Source organism: Rhinoderma darwinii, chromosome 13, assembly GCF_050947455.1.
Source record: "Rhinoderma darwinii isolate aRhiDar2 chromosome 13, aRhiDar2.hap1, whole genome shotgun sequence".
NCBI classification, from domain to species: domain Eukaryota; kingdom Metazoa; phylum Chordata; class Amphibia; order Anura; family Rhinodermatidae; genus Rhinoderma; species Rhinoderma darwinii.
In genome coordinates this window covers 70,161,105-70,173,288 of record NC_134699.1, presented here as the reverse complement: position 1 = coordinate 70,173,288, position 12,184 = coordinate 70,161,105, and positions in this window count along the sequence as shown.

Sequence of the window (12,184 nt, the reverse complement as noted above, 5' to 3'; positions counted from 1 at the left end):
TTATATATAATATTTGGGGTCTCCTCTGATTATTACACTGTGGATACATTATATATAATATTTGGGGTCTCCTCTGATTATTACACTGTGGATACATTATATATAATATTTGGGGTCCCCTCTGATTATTACACTGTGGATACATTATATATAATATTTGGGGTCTCCTCTGATTATTACACTGTGGATACATTATATATAATATTTGGGGTCTCCTCTGATTATTACACTGTGGATACATTATATATAATATTTGGGGTCTCCTCTGATTATTACTCTGTGGATACATTATATATAATATTTGGGGTCTCCTCTGATTATTACTCTGTGGATACATTATATATAATATTTGGGGTCTCCTCTGATTATTACACTGTGGATACATTATATATAATATTTGGGGTCTCCTCTGATTATTACACTGTGGATACATTATATATATAATATTTGGGGTCTCCTCTGATTATTACACTGTGGATACATTATATATAATATTTGGGGTCTCCTCTGATTATTACACTGTGGATACATTATATATAATATTTGGTGTCTCCTCTGATTATTACACTGTGGATACATTATATATAATATTTGGGGTCTCCTCTGATTATTACACTGTGGATACATTATATATAATATTTGGGGTCTCCTCTGATTATTACACTGTGGATACATTATATATATAATATTTGGGGTCTCCTCTGATTATTACTCTGTGGATACATTATATATAATATTTGGGGTCTCCTCTGATTATTACACTGTGGATACATTATATATAATATTTGGGGTCTCCTCTGATTATTACACTGTGGATACATTATATATAATATTTGGGGTCTCCTGATTATTACACTGTGGATACATTATATATAATATTTGGGGTCTCCTCTGATTATTACACTGTGGATACATTATATATAATATTTGGGGTCTCCTCTGATTATTACACTATGGATACATTATATATAATATTTGGGGTCTCCTCTGATTATTACACTGTGGATACATTATATATAATATTTGGGGTCTCCTCTGATTATTACACTGTGGATACATTATATATATAATATTTGGGGTCTCCTCTGATTATTACACTGTGGATACATTATATATAATATTTGGGGTCCCCTCTGATTATTACACTGTGGATACATTATATATAATATTTGGGGTCTCCTCTGATTATTACACTATGGATACATTATATATAATATTTGGGGTCTCCTCTGATTATTACTCTGTGGATACATTATATATAATATTTGGGGTCTCCTCTGATTATTACACTGTGGATACATTATATATAATATTTGGGGTCTCCTCTGATTATTACACTGTGGATACATTATATATAATATTTGGGGTCTCCTCTGATTATTACTCTGTGGATACATTATATATAATATTTGGGGTCTCCTCTGATTATTACACTGTGGATACATTATATATATAATATTTGGGGTCTCCTCTGATTATTACACTGTGGATACATTATATATATAATATTTGGGGTCTCCTCTGATTATTACACTGTGGATACATTATATATAATATTTGGGGTCTCCTCTGATTATTACTCTGTGGATACATTATATATAATATTTGGGGTCTCCTCTGATTATTACACTGTGGATACATTATATATATAATATTTGGGGTCCCCTCTGATTATTACACTGTGGATACATTATATATAATATTTGGAGTCTCCTCTGATTATTACTCTGTGGATACATTATATATAATATTTGGGGTCTCCTCTGATTATTACACTGTGGATACATTATATATATAATATTTGGGGTCTCCTCTGATTATTACACTGTGGATACATTATATATATAATATTTGGGGTCTCCTCTGATTATTACTCTGTGGATACATTATATATAATATTTGAGGTCTCCTCTGATTATTACACTGTGGATACATTATATATAATATTTGGGGTCTCCTCTGATTATTACACTGTGGATACATTATATATAATATTTGGGGTCTCCTCTGATTATTACACTGGGGATACATTATATATAATATTTGGGGTCTCCTCTGATTATTACACTGTGGATACATTATATATAATATTTGGGGTCTCCTCTGATTATTACACTGTGGATACATTATATATAATATTTGGGGTCTCCTCTGATTATTACACTGTGGATACATTATATATAATATTTGGGGTCTCCTCTGATTATTACACTGTGGATACATTATATATAATATTTGGGGTCTCCTCTGATTATTACACTGTGGATACATTATATATAATATTTGGGGTCTCCTCTGATTATTACTCTGTGGATACATTATATATAATATTTGGGGTCTCCTCTGATTATTACACTGTGGATACATTATATATAATATTTGGGGTCTCTGATTATTACTCTGTGGATACATTATATATAATATTTGGGGTCTCCTCTGATTATTACACTGTGGATACATTATATATAATATTTGGGGTCTCCTCTGATTATTACACTGTGGATACATTATATATAATATTTGGGGTCTCCTCTGATTATTACACTGTGGATACATTATATATAATATTTGGGGTCTCCTCTGATTACTACACTGTGGATACATTATATATATTATTTGGGGTCTCCTCTGATTATTACACTGTGGATACATTATATATAATATTTGGGGTCTCCTCTGATTATTACACTGTGGATACATTATATATAATATTTGGGGTCTCCTCTGATTATTACACTGTGGATACATTATATATAATATTTGGGGTCCCCTCTGATTATTACACTGTGGATACATTATATATAATATTTGGGGTCTCCTCTGATTATTACACTGTGGATACATTATATATAATATTTGGGGTCTCCTCTGATTATTACACTGTGGATACATTATATATAATATTTGGGGTCTCCTCTGATTATTACTCTGTGGATACATTATATATAATATTTGGGGTCTCCTCTGATTATTACTCTGTGGATACATTATATATAATATTTGGGGTCTCCTCTGATTATTACACTGTGGATACATTATATATAATATTTGGGGTCTCCTCTGATTATTACACTGTGGATACATTATATATATAATATTTGGGGTCTCCTCTGATTATTACACTGTGGATACATTATATATAATATTTGGGGTCTCCTCTGATTATTACACTGTGGATACATTATATATAATATTTGGGGTCTCCTCTGATTATTACACTGTGGATACATTATATATAATATTTGGGGTCTCCTCTGATTATTACACTGTGGATACATTATATATAATATTTGGGGTCTCCTCTGATTATTACACTGTGGATACATTATATATATAATATTTGGGGTCTCCTCTGATTATTACTCTGTGGATACATTATATATAATATTTGGGGTCTCCTCTGATTATTACACTGTGGATACATTATATATAATATTTGGGGTCTCCTCTGATTATTACACTGTGGATACATTATATATAATATTTGGGGTCTCCTGATTATTACACTGTGGATACATTATATATAATATTTGGGGTCTCCTCTGATTATTACACTGTGGATACATTATATATAATATTTGGGGTCTCCTCTGATTATTACACTATGGATACATTATATATAATATTTGGGGTCTCCTCTGATTATTACACTGTGGATACATTATATATAATATTTGGGGTCTCCTCTGATTATTACACTGTGGATACATTATATATATAATATTTGGGGTCTCCTCTGATTATTACTCTGTGGATACATTATATATAATATTTGGGGTCTCCTCTGATTATTACACTGTGGATACATTATATATATAATATTTGGGGTCTCTGATTATTACACTGTGTATACATTATATATATAATATTTGGGGTCACCTCTGATTATTACACTGTGGATACATTATATATAATATTTGGGGTCTCCTCTGATTATTACACTGTGGATACATTATATATAATATTTGGGGTCTCCTCTGATTATTACACTGTGGATACATTATATATAATATTTGGGGTCTCCTCTGATTATTACACTGTGGATACATTATATATATAATATTTGGGGTCTCCTCTGATTATTACACTGTGGATACATTATATATAATATTTGGGGTCCCCTCTGATTATTACACTGTGGATACATTATATATAATATTTGGGGTCTCCTCTGATTATTACTCTGTGGATACATTATATATATAATATTTGGGGTCTCCTCTGATTATTACACTGTGGATACATTATATATAATATTTGGGGTCTCCTCTGATTATTACACTGTGGATACATTATATATAATATTTGGGGTCTCCTCTGATTATTACACTGTGGATACATTATATATAATATTTGGGGTCTCCTCTGATTATTACTCTGTGGATACATTATATATAATATTTGGGGTCTCCTCTGCTTATTACACTGTGGATACATTATATATAATATTTGGGGTCTCCTCTGATTATTACACTGTGGATACATTATATATATAATATTTGGGGTCTCCTCTGATTATTACACTGTGGATACATTATATATAATATTTGGGGTCTCCTCTGATTATTACACTGTGGATACATTATATATCATATTTGGGGTCTCCTCTGATTATTACACTGTGGATACATTATATATAATATTTGGGGTCTCCTCTGATTATTACACTGTGGATACATTATATATAATAATTGGGGTCTCCTCTGATTATTACTCTGTGGATACATTATATATAATATTTGGGGTCTCCTCTGATTATTACTCTGTGGATACATTATATATAATATTTGGGGTCTCCTCTGATTATTACACTGTGGATACATTATATATAATATTTGGGGTCTCCTCTGATTATTACTCTGTGGATACATTATATATAATATTTGGGGTCTCCTCTGATTATTACACTGTGGATACATTATATATAATATTTGGGGTCTCCCCTGATTATTACACTGTGGATACATTATATATATAATATTTGGGGTCTCCTCTGATTATTACACTGTGGATACATTATATATATAATATTTGGGGTCTCCTCTGATTATTACTCTGTGGATACATTATATATAATATTTGGGGTCTCCTCTGATTATTACACTGTGGATACATTATATATAATATTTGGGGTCTCCTCTGATTATTACACTGTGGATACATTATATATATAATATTTGGGGTCTCCCCTGATTATTACACTGTGGATACATTATATATAATATTTGGGGTCTCCTCTGATTATTACACTGTGGATACATTATATATAATATTTGGGGTCTCCTCTGATTATTACACTGTGGATACATTATATATAATATTTGGGGTCTCCTCTGATTATTACTCTGTGGATACATTATATATAATATTTGGGGTCTCCTCTGATTATTACACTGTGGATACATTATATATAATATTTGGGGTCTCCTCTGATTATTACTCTGTGGATACATTATATATAATATTTGGGGTCTCCTCTGATTATTACACTGTGGATACATTATATATATAATATTTGGGGTCTCCTCTGATTATTACACTGTGGATACATTATATATAATATTTGGGGTCTCCTCTGATTATTACACTGTGGATACATTATATATAATAATTGGGGTCTCCTCTGATTATTACTCTGTGGATACATTATATATAATATTTGGGGTCTCCTCTGATTATTACTCTGTGGATACATTATATATAATATTTGGGGTCTCCTCTGATTATTACACTGTGGATACATTATATATAATATTTGGGGTCTCCTCTGATTATTACTCTGTGGATACATTATATATAATATTTGGGGTCTCCTCTGATTATTACACTGTGGATACATTATATATATAATATTTGGGGTCTCCTCTGATTATTACACTGTGGATACATTATATATATAATATTTGGGGTCTCCTCTGATTATTACACTGTGGATACATTATATATAATATTTGGGGTCTCCTCTGATTATTACTCTGTGGATACATTATATATAATATTTGGGGTCTCCTCTGATTATTACACTGTGGATACATTATATATAATATTTGGGGTCTCCTCTGATTATTACTCTGTGGATACATTATATATAATATTTGGGGTCTCCTCTGATTATTACTCTGTGGATACATTATATATATAATATTTGGGGTCTCCTCTGATTATTACACTGTGGATACATTATATATATAATATTTGGGGTCTCCTCTGATTATTACACTGTGGATACATTATATATATAATATTTGGGGTCTCCTCTGATTGTTACTCTGTGGATACATTATATATAATATTTGGGGTCTCCTCTGATTATTACTCTGTGGATACATTATATATAATATTTGGGGTTTCCTCTGATTATTACACTGTGGATACATTATATATAATATTTGGGGTCTCCTCTGATTATTACACTGTGGATACATTATATATAATATTTGGGGTCTCCTCTGATTATTACACTGGATACATTATATATAATATTTGGGGTCTCCTCTGATTATTACTCTGTGGATACATTATATATATAATATTTGGGGTCTCCTCTGATTATTACACTGTGGATACATTATATATATAATATTTGGGGTCTCCTCTGATTATTACACTGTGGATACATTATATATATAATATTTGGGGTCTCCTCTGATTATTACACTGTGGATACATTATATATAATATTTGGGGTCTCCTCTGATTATTACTCTGTGGATACATTATATATAATATTTGGGGTCTCCTCTGATTATTACACTGTGGATACATTATATATATAATATTTGGGGTCCCCTCTGATTATTACACTGTGGATACATTATATATAATATTTGGAGTCTCCTCTGATTATTACTCTGTGGATACATTATATATAATATTTGGGGTCTCCTCTGATTATTACACTGTGGATACATTATATATATAATATTTGGGGTCTCCTCTGATTATTACACTGTGGATACATTATATATATAATATTTGGGGTCTCCTCTGATTATTACTCTGTGGATACATTATATATAATATTTGAGGTCTCCTCTGATTATTACACTGTGGATACATTATATATAATATTTGGGGTCTCCTCTGATTATTACACTGTGGATACATTATATATAATATTTGGGGTCTCCTCTGATTATTACACTGTGGATACATTATATATAATATTTGGGGTCTCCTCTGATTATTACACTGTGGATACATTATATATAATATTTGGGGTCTCCTCTGATTATTACACTGTGGATACATTATATATAATATTTGGGGTCTCCTCTGATTATTACTCTGTGGATACATTATATATAATATTTGGGGTCTCCTCTGATTATTACACTGTGGATACATTATATATAATATTTGGGGTCTCTGATTATTACTCTGTGGATACATTATATATAATATTTGGGGTCTCCTCTGATTATTACACTGTGGATACATTATATATAATATTTGGGGTCTCCTCTGATTATTACACTGTGGATACATTATATATAATATTTGGGGTCTCCTCTGATTATTACACTGTGGATACATTATATATAATATTTGGGGTCTCCTCTGATTACTACACTGTGGATACATTATATATATTATTTGGGGTCTCCTCTGATTATTACACTGTGGATACATTATATATAATATTTGGGGTCTCCTCTGATTATTACACTGTGGATACATTATATATAATATTTGGGGTCTCCTCTGATTATTACACTGTGGATACATTATATATAATATTTGGGGTCCCCTCTGATTATTACACTGTGGATACATTATATATAATATTTGGGGTCTCCTCTGATTATTACACTGTGGATACATTATATATAATATTTGGGGTCTCCTCTGATTATTACACTGTGGATACATTATATATAATATTTGGGGTCTCCTCTGATTATTACTCTGTGGATACATTATATATAATATTTGGGGTCTCCTCTGATTATTACTCTGTGGATACATTATATATAATATTTGGGGTCTCCTCTGATTATTACACTGTGGATACATTATATATAATATTTGGGGTCTCCTCTGATTATTACACTGTGGATACATTATATATATAATATTTGGGGTCTCCTCTGATTATTACACTGTGGATACATTATATATAATATTTGGGGTCTCCTCTGATTATTACACTGTGGATACATTATATATAATATTTGGGGTCTCCTCTGATTATTACACTGTGGATACATTATATATAATATTTGGGGTCTCCTCTGATTATTACACTGTGGATACATTATATATAATATTTGGGGTCTCCTCTGATTATTACACTGTGGATACATTATATATATAATATTTGGGGTCTCCTCTGATTATTACTCTGTGGATACATTATATATAATATTTGGGGTCTCCTCTGATTATTACACTGTGGATACATTATATATAATATTTGGGGTCTCCTCTGATTATTACACTGTGGATACATTATATATAATATTTGGGGTCTCCTGATTATTACACTGTGGATACATTATATATAATATTTGGGGTCTCCTCTGATTATTACACTGTGGATACATTATATATAATATTTGGGGTCTCCTCTGATTATTACACTATGGATACATTATATATAATATTTGGGGTCTCCTCTGATTATTACACTGTGGATACATTATATATAATATTTGGGGTCTCCTCTGATTATTACACTGTGGATACATTATATATATAATATTTGGGGTCTCCTCTGATTATTACTCTGTGGATACATTATATATAATATTTGGGGTCTCCTCTGATTATTACACTGTGGATACATTATATATATAATATTTGGGGTCTCTGATTATTACACTGTGTATACATTATATATATAATATTTGGGGTCACCTCTGATTATTACACTGTGGATACATTATATATAATATTTGGGGTCTCCTCTGATTATTACACTGTGGATACATTATATATAATATTTGGGGTCTCCTCTGATTATTACACTGTGGATACATTATATATAATATTTGGGGTCTCCTCTGATTATTACACTGTGGATACATTATATATATAATATTTGGGGTCTCCTCTGATTATTACACTGTGGATACATTATATATAATATTTGGGGTCCCCTCTGATTATTACACTGTGGATACATTATATATAATATTTGGGGTCTCCTCTGATTATTACTCTGTGGATACATTATATATATAATATTTGGGGTCTCCTCTGATTATTACACTGTGGATACATTATATATAATATTTGGGGTCTCCTCTGATTATTACACTGTGGATACATTATATATAATATTTGGGGTCTCCTCTGATTATTACACTGTGGATACATTATATATAATATTTGGGGTCTCCTCTGATTATTACTCTGTGGATACATTATATATAATATTTGGGGTCTCCTCTGATTATTACTCTGTGGATACATTATATATATAATATTTGGGGTCTCCTCTGATTATTACACTGTGGATACATTATATATATATAATATTTGGGGTCTCCTCTGATTATTACACTGTGGATACATTATATATAATATTTGGGGTCTCCTCTGATTATTACACTGTGGATACATTATATATATAATATTTGGGGTCTCCTCTGATTATTACTCTGTGGATACATTATATATATAATATTTGGGGTCTCCTCTGATTATTACACTGTGGATACATTATATATATATAATATTTGGGGTCTCCTCTGATTATTACACTGTGGATACATTATATATAATATTTGGGGTCTCCTCTGATTATTACACTGTGGATACATTATATATATAATATTTGGGGTCTCCTCTGATTATTACTCTGTGGATACATTATATATAATATTTGGGGTCTCCTCTGATTATTACACTGTGGATACATTATATATAATATTTGGGGTCTCCTCTGATTATTACACTGTGGATACATTATATATCATATTTGGGGTCTCCTCTGATTATTACACTGTGGATACATTATATATAATATTTGGGGTCTCCTCTGATTATTACACTGTGGATACATTATATATAATAATTGGGGTCTCCTCTGATTATTACTCTGTGGATACATTATATATAATATTTGGGGTCTCCTCTGATTATTACTCTGTGGATACATTATATATAATATTTGGGGTCTCCTCTGATTATTACACTGTGGATACATTATATATAATATTTGGGGTCTCCTCTGATTATTACTCTGTGGATACATTATATATAATATTTGGGGTCTCCTCTGATTATTACACTGTGGATACATTATATATAATATTTGGGGTCTCCTCTGATTATTACACTGTGGATACATTATATATAATATTTGGGGTCTCCTCTGATTATTACACTGTGGATACATTATATATAATATTTGGGGTCTCCTCTGATTATTACACTGTGGATACATTATATATAATATTTGGGGTCTCCTCTGATTATTACACTGTGGATACATTATATATAATATTTGGGGTCTCCTCTGATTATTACTCTGTGGATACATTATATATAATATTTGGGGTCTCCTCTGATTATTACACTGTGGATACATTATATATAATATTTGGGGTCTCTGATTATTACTCTGTGGATACATTATATATAATATTTGGGGTCTCCTCTGATTATTACACTGTGGATACATTATATATAATATTTGGGGTCTCCTCTGATTATTACACTGTGGATACATTATATATAATATTTGGGGTCTCCTCTGATTATTACACTGTGGATACATTATATATAATATTTGGGGTCTCCTCTGATTACTACACTGTGGATACATTATATATATTATTTGGGGTCTCCTCTGATTATTACACTGTGGATACATTATATATAATATTTGGGGTCTCCTCTGATTATTACACTGTGGATACATTATATATAATATTTGGGGTCTCCTCTGATTATTACACTGTGGATACATTATATATAATATTTGGGGTCCCCTCTGATTATTACACTGTGGATACATTATATATAATATTTGGGGTCTCCTCTGATTATTACACTGTGGATACATTATATATAATATTTGGGGTCTCCTCTGATTATTACACTGTGGATACATTATATATAATATTTGGGGTCTCCTCTGATTATTACTCTGTGGATACATTATATATAATATTTGGGGTCTCCTCTGATTATTACTCTGTGGATACATTATATATAATATTTGGGGTCTCCTCTGATTATTACACTGTGGATACATTATATATAATATTTGGGGTCTCCTCTGATTATTACACTGTGGATACATTATATATATAATATTTGGGGTCTCCTCTGATTATTACACTGTGGATACATTATATATAATATTTGGGGTCTCCTCTGATTATTACACTGTGGATACATTATATATAATATTTGGGGTCTCCTCTGATTATTACACTGTGGATACATTATATATAATATTTGGGGTCTCCTCTGATTATTACACTGTGGATACATTATATATAATATTTGGGGTCTCCTCTGATTATTACACTGTGGATACATTATATATAATATTTGGGGTCTCCTCTGATTATTACACTGTGGATACATTATATATAATATTTGGGGTCTCCTCTGATTATTACACTGTGGATACATTATATATAATATTTGGGGTCTCCTCTGATTATTACACTGTGGATACATTATATATATAATATTTGGGGTCTCCTCTGATTATTACTCTGTGGATACATTATATATAATATTTGGGGTCTCCTCTGATTATTACACTGTGGATACATTATATATAATATTTGGGGTCTCCTCTGATTATTACACTGTGGATACATTATATATAATATTTGGGGTCTCCTGATTATTACACTGTGGATACATTATATATAATATTTGGGGTCTCCTCTGATTATTACACTGTGGATACATTATATATAATATTTGGGGTCTCCTCTGATTATTACACTATGGATACATTATATATAATATTTGGGGTCTCCTCTGATTATTACACTGTGGATACATTATATATAATATTTGGGGTCTCCTCTGATTATTACACTGTGGATACATTATATATATAATATTTGGGGTCTCCTCTGATTATTACTCTGTGGATACATTATATATAATATTTGGGGTCTCCTCTGATTATTACACTGTGGATACATTATATATATAATATTTGGGGTCTCTGATTATTACACTGTGTATACATTATATATATAATATT